The sequence below is a fragment of the Furipterus horrens genome, unplaced genomic scaffold (assembly GCF_987537825.1).
Source record: "Furipterus horrens unplaced genomic scaffold, mFurHor1.1.pri manual_scaffold_11, whole genome shotgun sequence".
In the NCBI taxonomy this organism is placed as follows: Eukaryota; Metazoa; Chordata; class Mammalia; order Chiroptera; family Furipteridae; genus Furipterus; species Furipterus horrens.
In genome coordinates this window covers 87,431,437-87,455,084 of record NW_028327181.1, presented here as the reverse complement: position 1 = coordinate 87,455,084, position 23,648 = coordinate 87,431,437, and the positions used below count along the sequence as shown (strand labels likewise).

General features: G+C 42.4%; 2 long non-coding RNA genes across 2 annotated transcripts; both read left to right on the top strand.

The window, feature by feature from the left end:
- The first annotated feature begins 889 nt into the window (after nucleotides 1-889).
- Nucleotides 890-9,466, top strand: LOC149998743 (uncharacterized). The gene is made up of 4 exons (XR_016514375.1): nucleotides 890-914; nucleotides 6,912-7,027; nucleotides 8,957-9,094; nucleotides 9,346-9,466. It is a non-coding gene; the product is annotated as an uncharacterized LOC149998743 (long non-coding RNA).
- A 6,627-nt stretch (nucleotides 9,467-16,093) lies between these two features.
- Nucleotides 16,094-16,358, top strand: LOC149998742 (uncharacterized). The gene is made up of 2 exons (XR_016507205.1): nucleotides 16,094-16,142; nucleotides 16,252-16,358. It is a non-coding gene; the product is annotated as an uncharacterized LOC149998742 (long non-coding RNA).
- The last annotated feature ends 7,290 nt before the right edge of the window (nucleotides 16,359-23,648 follow it).

Below are 23,648 nucleotides of genomic sequence, written 5' to 3'. Positions count from 1 at the left end.
ATATGTGTAAGTATTGCGACAATCTCTTGGTTCGTGAGATGATTTCTGCTCCTTTCTACTTTCGTCAAAGAGTTAGCATTTTGCATTTTGACTAAAAAGTCATAATTTAAATTATAACTGGTTTATTGCATAAAAGTTATTGGCACAGTAGCCCTGGCTGGTGTGGCTCAGTGGATTGAGCGCTGGCCTGCGAACCAAAGTGCAGCCAGCTCTCTTCCCAGTCAGGGCACGTGCCTGGGTTGAGGGCCAGGTCCCCTGTTGGGGAAGCATGAGAGGCAGCCACACATTGATGTTTCTCTCCCTTTCTTCCCCTCTCTCTAAAAATAAATTTAAAAGTATTTTTAAAAATAAAAAATAAATAAAATATCTTTCCCTATTGAAAAAAAACAAAGTTATTGGCACAGAAAAATGATTAAGAGAGAAAGCAGGTGGACAAGGCAGCCAGCAAAGAAAGGGAGCGGTGTTAAAGAACACACACTGATATGTAACTTGAGAAGCATGTAGAAACACCATTGATCTCAGAAAGGAAAAAGGAATAACTTGTACATTATGTATTTTTTAAAGAGTAATGAAGTGGTGGATGCTACTGAGAATTAGAAGTAGAATAATGGCTAAAAAAAAGTAGATTGTACTGTTCACCGACATCATTAATTTGATGATGCAAATAAATTTAAATTTCTTCAAGAAGAGCTCTCTGAAATTATTATCCACAGCAAGTAAACTTTCGAGCTGGCTTGACAGAGAAGCCAAAACTGAAGTAAGCAGATATTAAGTGCCCTTTCAAGTACAGAATTTTGTCTTTGGGTTCATTTGATGCATGTTTGGACTTTCTCCTTCAGAGACCTGGGGAAAACAGATGTGTCACTCACCACAGTTGAGCGCATCCTCGCGCTAAACACTAATTTGGAAAAACTGTAAGTTGATTTTTCTTATATTTATTTTCACTTAGTTGTTCTTTTAGGAGGTTTGCCTTATTATTTTCTTAAGTCAGATTCTTATTTAATAAAATTCACTATTTTAAAGTATACAGTTCAGTGAGTTTTGAGAAATGTGTATTTATGTGCCACCATGCTATTTGAGATACAGAATACTTTCATCATACCTAAAAGGCTCCTCATGATTTTTTGCACTCAGTTCCTCCTCCCACCATTAGTCCCTGGCAAGTACCAATTTGATTTTTGTCACGATAGTCTTGCCTTTTCCAGAGTCTCTTATAAATGAAATCATGTAAAGTGTAGCCTTTTGTGTTGGCTTCTTTCAGTTAGCATAATCCTTTTGGAATTCATTCATGTTATTGCATCTATGAGTAGTTCATTGCTTTTTATTGCCGTGTAATTTTCCAGTTGTGTGAAGATACCAGTCTGTTTAAGCGGTCATCAGTTAATGGATGTTTGCGTTGTTTCTACTTTTTTTTGGCCCTTCCGTTCTAAATGATAGCTTTGCTGGATAGAGTAATCTTGGTTTCGGTCCTTGTTTCTCATCACTTTGAATACTTCTTGCCAGTCCCTTCTTGCCTGCAAAGTATCTTCTGAGAAATCAGCTGATAGGCTTAAAGGAACTCCTCTGTAGGTAACTCTCTGCTTTTTTCTTGCAGCTTTTAAGATTCTCTCTCTACCTTTACCATTTAGCATTTTAATGATGGCGTATCTTGGTGTGGTCCTCTTTGGGTCCGACTTATTTGGGACTCTCTGTGCTTCCCGGACTTGTATGTCTATTTCCTTTGCCAGATTAGGGAAGTTTACTTTCATTATTTTTTCAAATAGACTTCCTTGCTCTTCCTCTTCTGCTTCTGGCATCCCTATGATTCGGATGTTGGTACTTTTGGAGGTGTCCCAGAGTTTTCTTATTCTCTCCTCATTTTTTTAACTTCCATATTTCTTCATTCTCTTCTGGATGACTGTTGATTTCTTCCTTATGTTCCAAATCATTGATTTGCACCCTGGCTTCCTTCCCTTCACTGTTGATTCCCTGTGGATTTTTCTTTATTCCACTTAGTGTAGCCTTCCTTTCTTCCCTTATGCTTTTGCAGTACTCAGTGAGTTCTCTGAGCATCCTTATCAGCAGTGTTTTTGAAATCTGCATCAGATAGGTTGGCTATCTCCATTTTGTTTAGTTCTTTTCCTGGAGTTTTGTTCTGTTCTTTCATTTGGGCCATATTCCTTTGTTTCCTCAACCAGGCAGCCTCCCTGTGTTTGTTTCTGTGTACGAGGTAGAGCTGCTTTGACTCCCTGTCTTAGCACATCTGTTAAGTTGTATGGGGTGGAGCTTTGGGTGTTTGCCAGGGCGGGGCAACCCGTTTCACCACTCTGTGGCTCTGTTTGTGGAGGAGGGGTCAGAGAGAGGACAATGCCACTGCCTGGCTTCTGGAGGCTTGCTCGGCACTCACCCTGCTTCCAGTCACTTCACCCACTGGCACCCCTCTAGCTGTTGCACTGGTGGTGGTTCCCAGAGTGGGTGGGTTTGAGTGCATTCTAGAACTGTGGGGGCCCTCTAAGCAGACTCGCTTGAGTGACAAGTGGTTTCTTCCGCCACCCCAACCCACACTGGTTTTTATAGCCAGAAGGTATTATGCTTTATTTTTCTGGTGTTGGCGCCCTGGGCTGTGTGGTCTGGCCTTGGATTGGGATCACTCGATCTTTATGCACCACACATGAATGTAGGACTGCCTGTTCTGCCAGCCATTGGTGCTTCCTCACCAGCACCACACAGTGTCCTTTCCGCCCCGGCTCCATCCCTCATACCCGTCTGGACGAATATGGCTCCTTTAAATCATTGGTTGCCGGACTTCCATGCAGTTCGATTTTCTGACCGTTCTGGGTGTTTTTTGTTTTGAGGATAGTTGTGATATTTCTTATGCTCGTGCAAGGGGCTGCTGAAGCATGTCTGCCTATACCTGCAACTTGACTGAAGTCCTTTCTCTGGTTTCTTAAGATGGAAGCTGCAGAAGCTGAGTATTGCTTTAGCAACATCCCACGTGTTGACATCTCATGTTTTCTGTTTCAGTCAGTTCAAAATAGTTTCTAATCTCCCTTATGAATTTTTTCTTTGACCCATAGGGTTATTCAGAAGCATGTTTTTTAGTTGTCAAAACTGTGGACTTTTTTTTTATAGATCTGTTAATTTCTGATTTACTTTCACTGTTGTTAGAGAACGTATATTGAATAACTAAAATCCTTTTTAAATTATTGAAACTGACTTTATAGCCAGTAAATTCTGGTAATAGGCCAGAATATGGTCTATTTTGGCAAATCTTATGCATCCACTTGAAAAAAGTGTACATCCTGCTGATTTGGGGAGGACTGTCTTACACACATCATGTAGGTGGATAGTGTTCTTCTAGTCTTCTATATCCTTGTTGATTTTCTATCTACTTGCTCTATCAATCACTGAAAGAAAAATGTTAAAGTATCCAATTATAAGTGTGGATTTGTTCGTTTCTCCTGGTCATTCTCACTTTCCTTCATCTATGTTTAAGCTCTGTTATCAGGTATATAAGTTTCTAGGTAATGTCTTCATTATTTGACATATTTATTTTGATGAAATATAGTCTCCCTCATCCCTGGTAATATGCTTTGACATTGACTTTGTCTTATGGAAATATCTCCACTCCAGCTTTCTTTTGGTTAGTGTTAGCATAGTATATTTTCTATCCTTTTAACCTATGTGTATCTTTCTATTGAAGTTGGTTCTTGTAGACACATAAAGATGGCTTTTCCTTTTTTTATCTAGTGTGATAACTGTGTTAGACCATTTCCAATTAATGTAATGATTGATGCAATTACATTGAAATCTACTGTCTTGCTATTTGTTTTTTATTTGTCCCATCTGTTTGCCTGTTGTTGTTTTCTTTTCATTTGTGCTTTTGGATTGAATACATTTGAGTATTTTGTTTTCTTTGTGGGCTAAAAAGCTATAGCTCAGATTTTGTTATTTCAGTGATTGCTTTATGGTTTATAGTATGCATCTTTACCTTCTCACAATCTCTCTTCCAATGATATTTTATGGTTTCATCAATGGTATAAGAACCTTGCAATAGTGTACTTCCATTTGTCCCTCCTGGCCTCTGTGCTGTTGCTTTCAATACACTTTACTTTTACTTACATTATAAACACCACACTATATTTTGTGTTTAAATAATCAATTATCTGTAAAGATACTTAAATAATAAGAAAAATCTTACATATTAACCTAAGTCATTACCAATTCAAGTGTCCTTCAGAATTTGTAATAATCTGTATTTCCATCTGGTAACAGTTTTCTTTTGCTGAAAACGACCTCCTTTAACATTTCTTACAGTGCAGACCTACTAGTGGAGAATTCTTTCAGCTTTTGGATGTCTGAGAGTATCTTGCTTTTGTTTTTGAAAGGTCATGGGTAGAGATGTCTAGCTTGATAGTTGTTGGGTCCCCTTCCCCACTTCACTACCTCAAATATATATATATATATATTTTTTTCACTGGGAGTTTTGGCTTACATTATTGCCAACAAAAAAATCTACTGTAATTTTTATCTTTGTTCCTCTTATATAGTGGTTTTATTTTCCCCCTTGGATTGATTTTAATATTTTCTCTTTATTGCTGGTTTTGAGCAATTTGATTATGATGTGCTTCAGTATAGTTTTGGGCATAATTCTTGTGCATGGAGTTCACTGGCCTTCTTGGACATGTGAGTGTTCGGTGTTCACCAATGGGAACGATTTGGGGCTATTTATGCAGACTTTTATGTCTCCCCCCTTTCATGGACTCTAAGCACACATACATTAGGCCACCTGAAGTTGTTGCCCAGCTCCCTGTGGCTCTGTTCATCTTTGTTGTTGGTTGTTTCTCTTGGCGTTTCATTTTGTATAGTTTGTATTGCTACATTGTAAAGTCACCGGTCTTTTCTTCCTCTGCAGTGTCTAATACGCCAGTAACCCTACCCAGTGTCTTTTTCTTGTTCTTTTCGGGTTTTATATTTATGTAGGCATTTATTGCATCTTTCCCCCATTACCATTTATCCCCCCTCCAGTGTCTTTTTCATTTAGACACTGTAGTTTTTAATCTCCAGCTTCTTGGAGCAGGCACTATTCCTAACAGTGGGTGATATCCAGTTATTCTTCTCTCTGATCCTTTCATGTGGTTCTTTTCCTGGGCTCAAGCAACTCTTCACACACAGGCACCATCCAGTACCTTGTTGAATACTCAAGAGATCTCTCTGCATATCCCCAGAGTGCTTGTCTGTGTACTTCTTTTCTTTCCTAGTATTCTGCTTTGTGCATTCCAGTCACCTTGGTTTCCCCAACTCTCATATCCATTCCTTAGGGAGTTAACCAGTCTCTGTGGGTTTTTTTCTTCCTTACATCATGACCTGGAAGCTCAGAGCAGTAAGCTAGAACAATGCATCAGAGGGCTTACTTAATTTGTTTCCTGTCTCTTGGGAGTCACTGTCCTTCATTACCTGAATTTCAATTTCTTGAGAACTGTTGTTACATATATTTTGTCTGGTTTTTTAATTGTTTTAGGCAGGAGGTCAAATTGATCCCATCTTGGTCTAAAGCCAGTTATATTCTCCCCCCTGCCTCAATAATATTTTTTAAGTCTGTTTTGTTTTGATCCAGAATCTAATCAAAGATCAGGCATCGCATGTCTTGTCTTCGTTTCCTTTAATCTAAAATATTTATCTACCCTTTTTATTTTCTGTCTCTTATGACACTGGCATTTTGGATGTGTCTAAGATTGTTGTCTTATGAATTGTCCCATAGTCTGGATTTGTCTGTTTGCTCATGATTAGATTCAAAGTAAAATATTTTGGAAGGAATACTACATAAGTGATATATCCTTTCTACCTCATCATTTTAAGTGGCTTATAATGCTAAATTTGATCTTTTGGTGAACATGGTATTTTCCAGATCCCTCCATTGTAAAGTTATTTTTTCCTTGGTAATTAATAAATAATCTGTTGAATGTTGCTTTAAGATCAGCGAACATTCTCCTCTCAACTTTTTACCCAATTGTGCCTCAGTAATAATTTGTGTCTGATCGATTACTACATTGGTGGTTACAAAGTGACACTATTTTTCTAATTTTATTATTCCTACTACATTTATTAGCTGGAATTATTCTATAAATAATAGTTTACCTATTTTCTTTTTGAGTATTATTGTGAACTCATGGGCTCTTCTTTAAATTAATTATGTTATACCTTATTATCATTATTCTTTTGAATGTTCATATTGCCTAGATTTGCCCAATGCAATCTGCTACTATTTAACCACGTAATGTTTTTCTTTATGCCCAGAGTAACTTCTAATACATTTACCACTCACAATTAGGGATTTATAAGTTAGGGACTTATCCAGAGCCTTCTTAGAAGATTTCCCCCTCCTAGTGTACTCTCCACCCAAAGTGAGACTTCTGGGTTGGGAGAAGGAGATACATCTGAATTATAACTACAGATCAGTGTCACCGATTCTAGTGCCTATCACCTTTAGTCTAGGCATACCATACCCGCTGCCATTCTTACTCTTCTGTCCTCCCCTCTATTTATTGACAATATTCAAGAGAGCAAATGGCTGCCCTGGCTGGTGTGGCTCAGTGAGTTGGAGAGTCTTCCTGTAAACCAAAGGGTCGCGGGTTCCATTTCCAGCCAGCCTAGGGTTTCGCTGAGGGTCCCGGTTAGTTTCTCTCTCACATAGATGTTTCTCTCTCTCTCTCTCTCCCTCCCTTCCCTTCTCTCTAAAATCAATAAGCACATTCCCCAGTGAGGATTACCAAAAGAATAACCGATGGCCAGCTGATGCCCCCCAAACTGTTCAGGTGGGAAGCCCCCACAACGCTTCTTTGCACAGCCCTCTGGTAGCCTCTGCCCACCTCTTCTACCTGCTCAAATAGCTTTTCTGCCAATAATTTAATTTTCTGCCTTTCCCTTTATAGGATCCTCCCTCATAATTTGGCCTGCTGCCTCTGCAAATTCAGAGAGAACATTGAGAGGGTCAGCCAGAGAGTGAAATTACACTGCCCCGCTGACTGTCTGACACACACAACTTGTGGTGAGTCTGAATTGCCCAGTGGTAAATTCTTTCATTTTCATTTTATTTGTTTTAATTTTTGATTGATGATGATAAGTTGTTTTCCTTTGAAAATACCTTTCGAAGGTTCGTTGTTGTTGCTGTTTTTGTTTTTTTCTTTCTTTTTTAAAATTGTTGTTCTATTACAGTTGTCCCAGTGATGGTAAGTTTTTAAACAAATAAGGTCACCGTGTTATTTTTATTCATTCATCCAGAGTTTAACTCCCTATATTTCTGAGAATCGCTTCCTTGCTAAAAGTGAGACGCAGGAAAAAGAGAAAGGAAGGGGGCAGGGGATTAACAGCAATGAGCACACAGTGCGTGCGGTGCTCAGCTGGCGCTTTCCGTCCAAATGAGAACCTGTTGGTCAGTGGCACAGCCTGTAAACTGGCTCTGGATGCGTTAGGCCTCGTCTGTCCTTTGCCTCGTTGGACAGGTAGAGCTATGTTTTTATTTTGTTTGTTTTGCAATTTTATAAAAAGAGTACGAGTGATTGTATTTTATGAAAATTCTATTTGGGATCTGAATTTCTGGTTTTATTATCAGAAGCGACTACCAAATCCTTCTAATGGGTGGGAGGCCTCTTGTATTCTTAGACTGTCCAACTCTGAACTTGCTCTGAAGCGCACGGTTTTCTATCCACCAAACACTTGGGTGCTTTTAAGTATTTTTCTACAAATTAGGCTTATTCACACCATCTGATAACTTCCAAAATGTGCTTTCATGCCCAGATAGTGTGAATGTGGGTCTCTGGCAGTGATCTGGGGCACATCATAAATAATAACACTGTGCTACTTATATTAAGAGAGTGTGGCTCATTTTTCAAAAACAAATTTTTGGCCTATTATATTACTCTCTTCTACCCCAAAGGTGGGCAGAGCAGGCATTTTAATCTCCTTTAACAGGAGAGTAAAAACAAGGTTAGAGAGTGTTAAGTGCTGTCACCTAGTACTCAGATCTCTGGCTTTCCTTTTGGGGCTCCACAAGCTCCCCACTTTGGGACCCTCAACTCCTTCTCTGACCCTCAGCTTCCACAGCAATACTTTCATTATTCTGGAATGGAAACCCAGTTGTACAATGATACACTTGACCTTCATGCAGTCAGAAGTTTTGGATGGTTCCCCAAGTAAAGCTGAAAATGTAAGAAAAGACATGAAAGGAAAGCAAAGCAGGCATCTGACAACAGTTGCCTTTTCCCTTCTGTATATTAGGACCCCAAAGTATTATTCCATAGATGTATTGAACATTCCACAGTGGCACACAACCTGCCAAGTCTCTTAACCCACATTCCAGATGCGTGCCTAAATTTAAGCACAGAGCAAGAGTGGACATAGAGTTATTTTTCTGTATAGAGCCTTTTGTTCTGGGGGCAGGGATGTGTAGAAGCAATGACCAAAGTAATGCTTTGGTGGGTAAGTGGAGAAGGGCATGTCCAGATGAAGACCTGTTAGCCGTGGGTTTTAATCACGCTCACCTGTGATGGAGGCAAGAACACGAGCACACGAAGAGGCGGAGCGGGGAAGCCTCATGCTCCCTCTGCATCTGAGCAGGACAGGGTGGGGACCATGAACGTGAGGAATCGCAGTAGATCTGCAGCGAGTGTAACTGAGTGGGGTCTTCCAGCCTTGGTTTTTCTTCAGTACCTGGCAACTGGCCCTTGGGGATCAAGGGAATCATCCTAAATATGGTTACTCTATTTCATGCTGTGGAACGCCCTTTAAAAACATACCTTTTCTCCTTTTGTTGTGTTGCCAATCGGGTTTAAGTTGGGGTTTATTTTTCTCCTCTCTGAACAACATTCCGATATTTGCTGATTCCCAACTTATTTGACTGGCATGTAGGGCTTTGGACTGACAAAAAGCTGTCCCATGAGTCCTTCATGATCAAAAATGGTCTCTTCTTTTTTGACAGATGAACCACATTTAAAAAATCCAAAAGGCTCCTTCATGAGAGGGTTACAAGGCAATAAGAATGCGGGCAGTGAGCTGACAATTCAGCCAGAGGAGGTCTCCTTGGGCCAAAAGGAGAAGAAATTGTTAGCCATTCTGGGTAAGCAGCTAGACTTTAATGATAACAGTGATGTCATTAGTGCACTACAGTACAGACTGCCTTATTTCTCGGAGATTAAAAAGCAGGTATAGAATCAATGTTATTACCATTCATTAAACTCCCTTTTTCAAATGTACAAGATGGAGGTATGCCCTTGAGTCATTTGAAAAACAACAGAGGGACCCTTCTTAAACCTAAATTTTACAATTCAAGTTACAAAAATAAATGGAGGAAACTATTTTTTGGAACAGATTTAGTAAAAGATTTGCTCAGGGAACCAGAAAAAGAAGAGGTCTCCAAGCCAGAGGACATGAACAAATGGGCAAATGGAAAGACAGGAGCCCAGGGTGAAGAGGAAGAGGAGGAGCCACGTAAGGTAAGGACAGCTCCTGAGGCACGAGGCCTGGACAGTGAGTTAGTGAGGACGTGCCATGAAAGCACTGAGGTAGGAAGACCAGAGGCACCCACACTGTCTCTTGTCTTAGCCATGTGACTTTGGCCAAGACCCATGACAGTGATCTTCTACTTTGCTCATTTAGACAGTGGTGCCACTGTTCCTAGGGTAGACACCAAGAGGACCTAACACACAAGATAAATAAATTGCACAAGAAAATGCTAATACTATGATTGCATAACACATTAGATACGATATGCTCTTTAAGAACCTACATGAGAGGGAACCCCCCAAAACCCAGAATTGTCTTCTGGAGGGCGGGCCCCTTGTAGTACAGGTTTCCTCCACTAGGGGAGTATTCTAGGAACCCATCTGTAAGAGTGTACCAGCTGGTTTTGTTGTGAGAGGGTGTTAGGCATCAGTGAATTTTTTTTGGAAGACTCTTTCAACATACTTGATGGGTGATTTACAAGTGCGCCTGCGCACACCTTGCTGAGTGTTCAGCCGTTCTGGACACAAACGGCATGACCCCCACACCCCACCCTCCCTATTCACCCAGTCTTGCCCTGAGTGACTTTTTGTGTTTCCCTGGATGAAAAATTCCTCAAGGGGATTTGTTTTGCCAATGTGGAATCAGTGAAACAAAAAAAACAGCAGAAGCACTAAATGGCATCAAAATTGACAAGTTCAAAAACCGTTTTGAGCAGTGGAAAAAAATGTCTCAATAGGTGTATTGCATCAAATAGAGAGTACTGTAAAGGGGACTGAAGTTTAAGCATGTAAGGATAAACACACAATATTTTTTAAATAAATTCTGGGGGTTTTGGGGTCTCTCCTCGTAAGCCATTCACCTGAAAGAGTGGGATTTTAGAGTGGTAGTTAAGAATAGTTAGCTATTCTTTAGCACAGGCTTAAGAATAGTTAATTTTTATCTTTTCCATCTCTTTGGTTTGTTTTTTAAAACTATTGCTTGTTTTTCTCTTTTAAGGTCATCAGAAATGTGCCAAGATATGGCTATAAGGAGATACTCCTATTAGCCTCTCCTGTTATCGTAGTGGCGACAGGTTTAACTGCAATCTTCTGTCTCATTACGGTAAGACAACGAACGGTTCGTTCAGCTTCCCAGAATACATTCTGTCTTTAGCATAGAGTCAGAACCCACAAACTGAAAATCAAAGCCACTTTCCCACCTACTCCTCCTTGATATTTTTCTTTAGTCATGAATGCTGAGATATGCTTTATTATTTTATTACACATTATATTCCAGAGATTTTTAAAGGAAGCCCACTCCCAGAGATTGTGTGGAACTGAAATCAAGATAACAAGCCACTGTACTATTTTGAGAACTTATACTAGGCCAGAGTAGACATGACAGCAAAATTTCTTCAACTCAAAATGGATGATGTTGATTTGATGTATTACCAATTACTCTCTTTCTACCATTGATTTCTTGTTGGCTGAACTGAGGAGAGATTTAGACTCTCCACCCTCATAAAGTTATGTCACCCTGGTCAAAAGGACATGGCTAAAAGATAAAAGTGTGATCTTGTCAATTGATTAGATTTACTTAGCGGTTTTCTTCTCCAGTGTGTAAAAAGCATGGTGTAAATAGGTTCAGTTAAAACATAGCAAACTAAATCCTGCATCAGGCCTCTCTAAAGCATGTCGTATTTATACTCACCTCTTCCTGGAGCTTGCCTGTGTGCCTTTTCTTCAATTACACAATGGCTTGTTTTCCCAACAGGTAGGAGCTAATATTAAAAGTGATATAATTAGCTGACAATCTTGACTACCCTACTAATCCAACCTAATACCTTGTTTACATTTTCAATGGTCATGGCAGCCCCCCACCATAACCTAGCCACACCATGCCCATTTCTACTTTTGTTCGTGCCTTTGCCCATCTAAAATTCCCTTATTTTGCTCTGCCTCTGCTGCAAGTCCTGTGAATCTCTCAAAAGCCAGCTCAAATTCCTATTTCAGCCCTGCTAGTCCTCCTTCTTCTGTGAGATTTATCACCCTTTCAGGGCGTGGGCAGTAGTGAGGCATTCCCCTGCCATGAGAACTTAAAAATATGGTAAGTAAGTTTTTAAAAGGCAGCTCCCCAAGGTCAACACATCATGGAGCAGAGCAGAGATGTGTACGGACCAAATGGCCTCCTGGTCGACCAGACTTGAGAAATACCTGGCTGGATGTGTAACTGCTAAAGAAAACATGTCTATTTGCAGGAGGGTTGGTGAGCAATAAAAGCTCAGAACAGGTGAGGGAGAGTCTGACATGGGCATTGCCCATCCTAGCAGTGCCTAAGAGTAGAGATGGCACCTCAGGCAGCAGACGTGGAGAGTCCGGCCCACTAGCCAGGCTGTGCCTGTTGGGGAGATGCATGGATCCAGCTAATGCAGTCTTTTCCTTTAAACACGGGATTCAGCTGATTCCTATTGTTCTAATTCTGTTCTCACCAAGTAGCCTTCTGACTGTGCTTCTGAGTGTATTTCCCTGATCGTGTAGACACAGGTGTTGTCTGTGGAACAGATGTAATTCTCACTGTCAGGCCGTAATCTCGGCCTTCTGATTTTTTATTAGCACTGCAGTATTGACAAGGTGAGACTACCCCGATCGGAAGAAGTGAGCCCTCTCTTGGTGAAGAGTCTGACTTCTGAGCCTAGGGGCTGGGGACTAGCATGGGGGTGGCTTGCCAAGGTCTCTGGGAAGAAGTCATTGGCCAGTGCCCAGACAATACCCTCTCCCTCTCTAGTGAGCATATGGCCTTTGCTTTTTTGGATTTTCTATAAACTCCTATAATGCATTTAATTTCTATGGAGTTTAATCTCGCATTTGTGTTTATTTATGTGGTTTCATTATTTCCTCTCCCCAGTTAGATGATAAGCTTTTTGAGGATGGTTTGCCTGACTGTTCTGTCTCCTTAAAGACCACAACACTGAGAAATATTTGAAATTTTGAAATTCAACGAAAACCACTGAAACTATGAAGATATTTAATATCAAAGGACTTCCATAAATCAACAGGGAGAAAACAAACAAACAAGGGGAGAAGAGGGCAAGGGCTGTGCGGAGCAGGATGTGTGTTGATTTTCTGTCACCCTATCTGCCGATCATCTCACGGCTTATGGGGTATGGGTTTTGTTAGCGAGGCCTTTGTTACCTCATGGCATGAAAGTGGTCTCTGACATTGTCTTTTAGTCCTTTTTATAATATTTCTTTTATTCATAATTTAAAAAAGAAATCTGTCTAGTATTGGTTTTGTTTTTAGTGTGGTTGACTGTTTTCCCCCTACGTGAAGATTTAATTGTTTTAAAATCTTTTATTGAATGACTCATTCTTTCTTTCCTGGTCTAAAAAGCTCTCTTTGGACTCTAGTCTGTTGATCTAGTTATCTTTTTTTGTACCAGTGACAGTATCACTATGTAATTCCAATTTCTTTATAACATATTTTGATGTCTGGTAGGGTAAGCTGCTGCTTTTTTATCTTCTTTTTCATACATTTTGTAGCTATTGCTGCATATTTTCCCTGCCAAATACCAGCTGGCCAGGTTTTGTTTAAAAACTCTCTTGGAATTTGAATAGATTGCATTACATCGGTAGGTTCATTTGAAGGGAACTGACATCTTCACAACAACTAGGAACACGGTATCTTCACGTCGTGTATTCTTCCTAATGTCCTTCAGAAGAATTTTAATGTTTTGATCACGTAGGTCTTACGCATTTTTTGTTAAGTCCGTTTCTAGGTACTTGATGCATTTTTATTGATGTTGCAAGTGGGATCTTTCTTTCATTTTTTAATTAGTCTTTTGTGGTACGTGGGAAAACTCTTGAGGTTTGCGTATTAATCATTTGATTTTGGATTTACTTACTGAATTGCCATTTTACTTGACATTAAAATTCTAGTCGATGCTCTTGCACTTTTAGGTTTGGCATCATCTCCTATGCACATGCGTTTTGTCTCTTTCCAATACTTCACTTTTCTTATTAAATTGATTAGGACCTCCTCAACAATGATGAATAGTAACAGTAATAACAGGCATCCTACTCTTGTTCTTGAACTTAAAACAAAGCTGCTGCGTTGTTTCCGGTAGATACTTTTAGTTTCTTTTTCTACTTCTAAGAGCTTTTATTAGGGACTAACTGCTGAATGTTATCCAAAGCAGCCAATGAAACGCATTGCCAGCTCCCTGCAAGATCCTAGGGACTTAGGGACTATGGAAGAAGAGTCAAAGGATATTCAACAAATTCCTGTCCTCAAGAAAGTTATCACCTTACTTAGAAGGGAACAAATAAAGATTTAGAGAGAGTGGTCATTGTGATGAATAATTGTGATGTCGCTTTCTTCCTAAAACAGTCCTGTGCCAAAAGAACACCTGCGGACAATGATGGAGGAAAGCCAAGGTAAATATTAGTCTGACAGTTTTCAAAGTAGGAGTTTACAACTAGAGGAGCTTCTTCCTGGAGGTGGCCTGAGGTGACCTCTGAAAATGGTGCGCTACTCATTTGACCCAGAAAACCCCACAAAATCATGCAAATCAAGAGTTTTAAATATTCATGTTCACTTTGAGAACACTTGGGAAACTGCCAGGCCAAAAGGGTATGCATATCTGAAAAGCCACCAAGCAGCTAAAGGATGTCACTTTGCAGAAGCAATATGTGCCATTCTGTCCTTACAATGGTGGAGTTGGTAGGAGTGCCCAGGCCAAAGACTGGGGCTGGGTGCAGGTTGGTGCCCCCAAAAGAGTGCTGCATTTTTGCTGCACATGCTTAAAACTGCAGAGAGCAGTGCTGAACTTAAGGGTTGGGGTGCAGACTCTCTGGGCATTGAGCACATCCAGGTGAGCAAAGCTCCCAAGATGCAGCGCAGAGCTTACGGCGCTCATGGTGGATTAACCCCCACAAGGGCTCTCAGGCCTGCCGCACTGAGATGCTCCTCCCTGAAAAAGAGCAGCTTGGTCCTGAACCAGAAGAGGAAGATGCATAGAAAATAAAAGAAAAATAAAAAGTCCCATAAGGAACTGAAGAAAGAAAGACTTGAAAGTAAATTTATCATAAAATAAATGCTTAGAAAAGTTAAAAAAAAAAAAAAAGAAAAAGAAAAGAAAGAACTAGAGGAGAACTTAGAACTCTACCTCAGTCTCATTTTACAGTGAGGAAACCGCTAAGTTTGGAAACAACACTTGTTCACTCTGGTGCTTTGCCTGGACTTTGCAAAATGAGCTCCGTAGCCAAAGCTGACAGAGTGTGTGACTGGCACAGATGCATCTGCTGCCACTGGTCCTTTAAGGAAACAGGGAACAAAGGGGGAGGTCTTGGTTATACTTATTCCTGCCGGTGGTAGAAGCTCTGGGGGAGGGATAGGAAAAGCCACGTGGCCTTAGGGTAAAGGCTCTGGTCTCCTTCAAGGCTGACGAAAGGTAGACTATATGAGTCCTTCCTGTAAGGTGGCAGAAAAATTTCCCTTCCCGTCCTCCTGGTTTTCAGGCCCCTACTCTCTCTATTCCCTTTATCCCAACTTCATAGAGTTTTAACTGGGCAAGACCTTACGCAGTAGTTTGTCTTTTTTTAATAATAAGGAAACAGAGAGGAGGAAGGGAAATATCTTGCTCCATGGCCACACTGCTAGTGAGTGTCAGAAAGAAGATGGTGCCTTTACAGCTGGGGGTCTCTCCATTGATTACCCTGTGCTTGGGCTGTGAGCTACACTTTATGTCAGAACTCAGTACGCACGCACCGCACAGACATAAGTCGTTTCTAAAACAGACTCATTATGCACTCTGATTTTTTTCTATTCTGTTTCGTCAAAAAGAATATTTTGTATTCTAGTGCTGGTTGTGACTTGTAAACTGACTTCACAACTCACTCAGCAGTGACAGCCTGCAGTACGAAAGTCAGCACGCTAGCTAACTTAGCTAACTGCTATTTGGACTCAGGCATTTAGTTGTGTGATTTAACTTATAGGATAAAGCAGCTAGAAAGTTGAAAGCACCTTCTTACCCTCAACCCCACCCCCAGCAAAGGGTGCATGTGGGACTAAGTCTAAATGGGACGGATGTGAAATGCTTCTGGAGAGAGCAAACTGCTTCTGCCCAGTGTGACTGTGCATCCCCACCCCACCCCCCACCCCAATGCACCTCAGGGCGCTTGACCAAGGGCCAGGACAGTGAGTGGGGCTGAAAATCCCGCCTGTACTCCATGCCAGACCACACACAGAGGTCACCCCAGAGACATGGCAGGGACATTTTAAAGAGACACAGAGAACCCCTGGAAGCCCAGTGTGCAAGGAATCATTTCCAAGGTCCCAGGTCTACAGTGACTTTGCCTCTGAGTATGGACCCAGGTACCCATTTAGTCCTAATAAGGCCAGGGATAAATCACTAATTGTTGGTATGCGTTTTCCTCCAAGGGGCTTTTTCTCACGACTCCTGAATAAGGACCGATCGGTGGAAAGCCAGATGGAGGTAAATTTCAGGAAGATCAAGCACTGTGGCGGGACAAAGTGGGGGACAGGCAGGAATCAAGTTTCCCTCTCTGTTTTCTAGAAGGGCGGTTTCTGGAGCTGGCTGCGGGGTGCATATGGCCCTTTCAGAAAAGAAGAGGCAGAGCATTTGCAAAACATGGGTTCCTCTGATGAGGAGGAGCCTTCCGACATGTAAATAACTGGGAGTTATTTAGAATTCCTGTCTAAAAGGGGGAAATAATGAATAGTTTCATTGTTCCTTTCAAGAGTAAAAGCTTTGACCTTCTTTTTCTCTCCCCAGAACAAAGGAGGGAGCCTCCTATGAGGACTTGGACTCAGTAGTAGTAGAAAGTGACACCTGATCCTCCTGCTGAGTGAACCAGGTTACTAATAAATTGTTTTTCTCTACTGAAATGTGTACGTTTGTAACCACCTCTAGCCACGAGGGAAAGAATTAAAATGTAAATAGATAAATACATATACACACAAATAGCACGAGCCATAAGCAAGAAAAGCAAGGCTGAAGCAGGACTCCTGGGGTAGCCAGCACTTCCTCAAGCAGCAGTGTGGTCAAACAAGGGTGAAGAGGGACTCCTCTCCCCCGTGTCCCCCAATATAGTCTGTCCCCGAGAACTGGAAGATACATCATCCTCCAGGGGTGTGGGTTATTAAGTCAAATAACAATTTATCCTGGTGCTCTGGCCCCTGGCTCACCAAGTGCCAGTTATGTACAACATACTTGACCCCTGTTGTGGCCCCCCATCATCAGGTCTTAGGGCTGTCAGAATATTTGGATCCCTGAGCCTGCCTTTACGGCGGGGCCTGTCTTCTCCCCTGAGATCTTAAACTTGCACAAATGTGTGCCCTGTCTTGGTGTAACGGGTTCTCCATCCTTACAAGCTAGTAGAGCACAGTTAAGGGAAGAAAGTCATTTCAGATTAAGACTCTAATTAGATAAAAGTCATTAAGAAAATAAGTAATTTAGTAATGTCAGCTAAATTAATAAAAGCTTTATTCATCTTTCAGTCAAAGGTTGAGTATACAATAGCAAGCTAACATAAAAAATCGAGGAATCCCTAAGGCTCGGCCCCTTACAATGTAACAGGAGCGACAGCTCTACCTAAGACACAGGCAAACACACACAGGAGACTTCCAGCCAAGATGGAGGCCTAGAGTGACACGCTCCATCTCCCTCCACAACTAAGAAGGACTACAACTACCACAAAACCAGAAATAACTAGAAGTTCCAGAAAATAAATGGAAGTCCAACGTAGGAAGTTATAAAGAAGTGGTGCTCGTCCAGAAGCGTAGGAGGTGTGAAGCTGGGGTGGAGAGGTCAAACTGTGCTGGTGGCGGCAGCAACGGCAATGGTGGTGGGACGGTGGTAAGCATAGACACCCGTATTTAAGGGGAGGCGAGAAGCGCCTGGAGAGCACCCCTGGCTGTAGACCAGACCCGTCAGCTTGCGATTCCAACTCCGGGGAAGGCAGACCCCCATTGCCTTGGACTGTGAGGCCCAGAGTGGGTGGGGACAGAGGAGGAGGCTCCCAGTCTCTCAGCAGAGAGTGAACGGCAGGAATTCATCTTGGACCCCTGCCCCCACAAAAATGCCACAACATGGTGAGAAGGGTCAGCCGGTTGTGATGAGTGCATGGGGCTCCGCCCCCTATAGCATAGGAGGTGTGACAGCCCTGCCCAGAAAGCAAAGGTAAACATAAAACTGCAAGGATGGCACAGATCATGATAGAGATCACTAAGTAGGCAACGAGAGTGGGAAAAGAATGATAGGTATGGAGAACATTATGGGGGGAGGTCAGTGGAGAGGAGGAAGCGGCGAAAGGGAGGGAGATGGTACAGGAATTAAGAAGCATAGTAGGAGGGAGTGGAGTAGACAGGAAGATGTTGAGAAGAACTATATACACAACCAAAGGGCATGGACTAAGTGGGGGTGCACTGGGCAGAGGGGAATAAAGGGAAAACAAATTGGGACAACTGTAACAGCATAATCAATAAAGCATATTTTAAAAATTGAGTTAATTATTTAGATAATTTAAGTCTAACATTGCTGGTATTTAGGAAGAGAATATTGTTAATAGGATCATGATTCATGTAAACAAACAATCAACATTGACCAATTAACAACCTCCTCATTTCACTTCAAATATACAGCATTATTTTAAAGATTTTTATGGGAATATGTTACAAGAAATCCTCCATGTTAAATGAAAACCACAAAGGATTTTTTTACTTTATTTTTATTGTCGACACTATTACAGATGTCCCCATCCCCCCAGAAAAGATTTCACAAATCAAGCAAATAGCTCACCGAATATCTTCTCTTTTTGCCTAATAAAATTAGAAAACAAGTAAACAAACAAAATGTAGGACCCGGCAAGAATTATGTTAAATTCTGAATATCTACCTTTTTCCATACCTTTCTTAAAAATGATTTTTGAGGAAGAGAAAAGAAGAGAGAGACAAACAGAGAGATGTTGGATTTGTTGTTCCACTTACCTGTGCATTCATTGGTTGATTCTTGTATATGCTCTAACCAGAGATCAAACCCGCAACTTTGGCGTATACTCTGACCAACGGAGTTACCCGGCCAGGGTTTTTAGTTTCTTTTCTAATTCACTTTATTTATTGAGCGTTTACTGTAAAGCAGTCACTTTCTAGGCCCTGGGGATACAGAGACAGACATAAAAGGCAAGATCCCTGCTCTTCAGGTGCTCAAATTCTGCCACAGCTTTTCTCTCTCTTAGCATTGTATGGGTATAAAGTCTTATTTCCTGTTGGAGATGGAATTCACATTAGAATCACTCCGGCGACCAGCGAGCTTTGAAGAATTCCCAGTACCACGACTTCACTCCGAAGTTACAAATTCAGTGGGACTTTGGTGGGGCCTGGGCTCAGGAATTGAAAAACTCCTGAGGTGATGTTCATGCACACAGGTGTGAGAACCACAGTCGGGGTGCCGTTGAAGGCTGTTTTGGGCCAGCCTCGGGGGTTCAGCAGCGATACAAGTAACTCCCTTTCAATTTTTCAAGGCTGGTGGTCGTTTTTGGTCAGTCCCACTGGACGGCTAATTAGAATCCAAAAATATGTCAGCCAGTGTCACTTTTTTAAAAAATGTAATCTTTGTGGTATTTTTTTTCCCCATGACCATTTCGTCCCCTTATACTCCCCTCCCCCCAGCAATCCGCACGCTGTCGTCCAGTGTCACTTTAGGAACGCCTTTGTGGAAAGCCTCGCGCAGCTCAGCCCCGGGAGCCCTGGTCAATCCTTTCACCGCCACACCGCTCCGCCATCGCCCTGACTTCCAGCTCCACACTGCACTCTGCTGATGAAGCAATGCTGCAGCATGGAGGTCACCACAATTAGCTCCCTGCCTCTGACTGCATCCCAGGTCCGCCTTCACAAAGAACATGATTGTTCATTTTGTTCACAAGCTAGAGTTTTAAAAAGAGGAGTCTGAAAAGGGGGAGGATCAGGCTGCTTATGTACCCCACTATTTTCGTCCTTCCTAGTCTCCCATCTTTCCATTTCTGCTTATACTAACATTAGCTTGGAGAGGAGAATTCTCTCCCAGATCACTGATTCTCAATGAGCTGGATTTGCAGGCAGCGAGCCAAAATGGCCTCTTATAAGCAAATGACATGTTTTCCTTCTCTGCTCTCCGAGGAGCCAACTTCAAAGTGAGCTAATCTCTTTCTCAATAGGCTTTACTGATTTATGCAAGAAGTAACTGGACTACAACATCCTGACTTTTTCTTCTTGATGCAACCTTGGTAAGAATCTGAAACAGGTCATGGGGGTAAGCAGCTGCTGTGCTAGGTAGAGGTGTCCTCACTGCCTTCAACTCCTGGCCCAGCCAATCCCAGGTTTCGGGGTCGGCTACTTGCAGCACTGCGGTCTGTATCAGTTAGGGATGGTTTGGGTTCTAGTATCAGAAAAGCTGACTCAATCTGGCTTAACCAATAAAGGGAACTCATTCACTCACATAACTAAAACTTCAAGAAGTAACATTACCTTCAGGCAAAGCTTGATCCAGTGGGCCTTGAGTGCCACCATAAACTATGCCTTCAGTTTGTCCTTCATTCTGGAACATCCAACTGTAAAGAGAGTCACTTTGCTTGCAGACACTTCCACTATTTACAAGTTGCCTTCCTGAGACCCCTTCCAGAGGAGAAGTGATGACCTCTCCTCCACAAAGGTGGAACCCACTAGGCTGGCCACTCTCTTCTGTTTGTTTGTTTCTGTCTGTCTGTCTGTCTGTCTTTCTGGCATGAACTTGATTTGCTGCACTCCCATCGCACGAGGTGATTTTCCCATTGGTCAAGTGACCCTGTGGAAGGTAGCTGAGCTTGACCCTTCCTCCCGACGACACTGCACATAGGTTGGAGAATCATATACAACCTCCTTACCTGGGGAAAACCCAGCTTATATCAGTTGTGGCAGCATAATTACTAACGTATCCCCTTTGCCTCTCAAAATGGGCTCATCCGACCAATAGGAGATCCCTGCTTGGAGGGACCCTAACAGCTAGCTGGTGGGATGGTCTCAGGGCTGATGTCCAGAGAGGTCCCTGGCTATGTGGACAAAAGATGCTGAAGTCCAGTCTGCCCCTCACCTGTAAAGTCCTGCACCTGGCACAGGGCCGGGTGCTCCAAGAGGGTGCCTTTTCTTAAGGTGCTCGGGTTAGCGAATATGTGATCATATAAATATTGGTATGATTATTGGTACACATGTGGAATGTATATTCTATATACATATAGTTTCACATTAATATCTAAATGTACTTCATCCTGTTCAGTGGTTTCATATTTATGATGTTTTCAACTATTCTTCTTCTGATGAATTTGTTTCTCTGTCACTACTTTTACAAGCAGGGCTACAAGGAACATCCGTGTGCCTATACCTTTGTGTCTCATATAAAGTTTCTTGGAATACATTCTTAAAAATAAAATAGCTAGATTGAAGAGTAAGTTCACTTTAAAATTTGCTAGAAACTGTGTCATTGCCTTTCAAAAGTCCTGACTACCAAAATTCCACTTTTTGATACTAAAATGTAGTTAAAAGAAAATGAAGTGGGGCTTATCAAAAAATATTACCATATGCACCTTATTAAGGAAAGAGTGGTAAATCCTTATTGATTAATTCAGTGGTTTTTGGTCTTCTGTCTGCATGTGAAATAACATGGGGGTTTAGTAAAAATCTAGATTCCCAGATCTAAACCCAAGAAATTCTACTGTGAGCATTTTAAACAACCACCCAGGGGGTTCTGGGCTGCTCTGAGAAATGATGGCACACGTTTGCATCTTAGTTATATTATTTATTAGCTGCACAGAATGTTTTTTTGTTTTTTGTTTCCAAAACCAGGGAGAAGTAGCCCCCTTTCACTGAGAGACTGGGTGCATTTCAGGCCGCTGTTTGTACAGTGCCCCGGGAGTGGTAGCTCAGTCTTACAGTCTCTCTGATTGTCACAGTCCTGTGGGATCCAGGAGCTCATGTCCCCACCTCCCACGGCCAACTAGAGCCAGATGTACAGGGGCAGCCCCTGAGCGGCAGCTGCAAAAACCAGGGCACCGCCCGCGTGTTGCTGGCGCTGTGGAGCGCTGCAGAGGGAGAGCGCAGAGATGATGGTGCCCCCCTGTTGGAGCGGAAAGAGGGCACCTGATGAGAAAAAAGAAAACCGAGAGCTAAAAAAAAAGGTAGTAAGGCAGGGCAGAGTGTGAGAACGGCTGCCACCAGCCCCTGTCCTGGAGGGTTTCCCAGCAGGCCCGGCCCCTCGGGCCAAGGCTCTAAGATCAGCAGGAGAGTCTCTTGCGTGGAAAATCTGGGCGCTTTTCAGAAGGCTGCTTCTGCGCTGGGCCTTTGGGTCTCTCGGCTGCAGCCCCGTTGCTTTTCACAGCCAGACGTTTGGGGAGCTTGTCTCTCGAGTGCAAATCTAAAAACGTTGGTGACTGATGTGGGGCACCCTCCCGTCAGTCCCAATGGAGAAGCCCTGGGCCTGTGAGTTCCCACGCGATTGTGGATTAGGGAGCCGCGTCTCAGCCCCTCCTAACCACCTCCATGCGGCTTGTTTCTCGTTTGCAGATGTGAAGCAGCAGCTGAGCGAGTTTTCAGGATTTTCCCCCAGAGGACATTGTTTCATACCCCGCTGTCGATCTGGTGTGTCCGCGGAAGAGGTGAATTCAGGCTCTTTTTAGCTCACAGCCTTGGACACCTCTGAGTATTATCTTTGCTCTAATCTCAGCTTCGATCTTGAGCTCTCTCTGCAGGGAAGGCATACAATTGAACGGTCTGCCTCTTGTGCCAGTTCTAGTTGGAAAACCTAGTCTGGTCCAGGGAGATTTTTCCAGCAAGAAACTGTCTTTGTAAACCACCCATAAAGTGGCGCTGAGGTGAGTTTATTACTCAGGTGATCACTGGAAAGCAAGTGAAGCTGGATTCTACCTCTTGTTGAAAACGACTCCACTTTACCATTTCCAAAATAAGACAAGCCCCCACCCTTCCTGGCAGGTATATAGAACAGAAAACTAAAAGTCCTTTGAAAGAAAAGCCCCCTAAACAGCTAGCCCAGGGAATTTTGAAAACCCTTCAAGAAGTTCTTGATCTCATTTGGGTGCCTCTGTTCATAGAACTTTGGTACATGGTCTGAGCGGAGCCAGAGAGTAGGGGGAACATCGGCAAATGGCAGCAGGAGGACACTTGTCAGAGGAGGCCTGGGGACAGAGGGCCATGGTGAGGAGGACAGTGAGGGACCAAGACTCGCCGATGCCAGCCTCCTTCTGGGGTCCAAGCTGAGTGAGAAAGGAAGTTTTAAGTACAGTGGTGCCTGTTGACTTGTACATGCAACAGGGGTCTTGGGTCACCACAGGGCTCAGGGTATTTGCAAGAATAGTTCCAAGTACTCACTCGACTGGGGCTGTTTCTGGGGAAGTGGTTTCCACAGCGAGAGGAGGTGAGATGTTGATGTCACCCTGGGGGCAACACTGAGCTGTTTCTTCTCACTAGAAGTCTCTAGTCATTGTTTCCCTTAGCAGAGCAGAAACTTCTCTGTTATTCTACGGCTGTTCTAACCAAAACCACATCCAGGGACAGAGCTGTGTTAGCAAAGCCTGGGCTTCAGGAGTCATGAGCACAGGCAGCCTCTCAGACACCGGTTCATTCGAGAGAGATCCATCAAGGGCACCAATATACACAAGGAAAAGGGCATGAAGATGTGTTAGATATGGTGCTAATGTGCATAAGGAACCTTAGGCGATCTTAGCCTTTGGCCAAGGTAATCCATGGTTAGGAATCTATTTCCTATTTAAGTAACTTCAAATATGGAAAAAAGATTTATTCATAAGAATCTATGGCATCCAGCACATCGATAGCAATTTAAAACTGGACCCAATTTAAATCATCTACAATATGGAAATGGTGAAGAAAATTATGGCATCTTCATTTGGTTGTCTATTTTGGAGCTTTTATAAACAATGCACTGATGTGGGAAACACTTATGTTATAATAAGTTAAAAAACAAAAACAAAGATACAAATTGGCTTATTTTAATCAGGACCCACCCAGTGTCCGGGAATGTCGCCAATTCCATACAATATTTTTTTGTGGATGCTGGTCCAAGGAAAGAAGGAGAATAGAAGTATCAAACAGAAGGTTCCCCCCCGTCATCGACCCCCTTGACCACCTAAT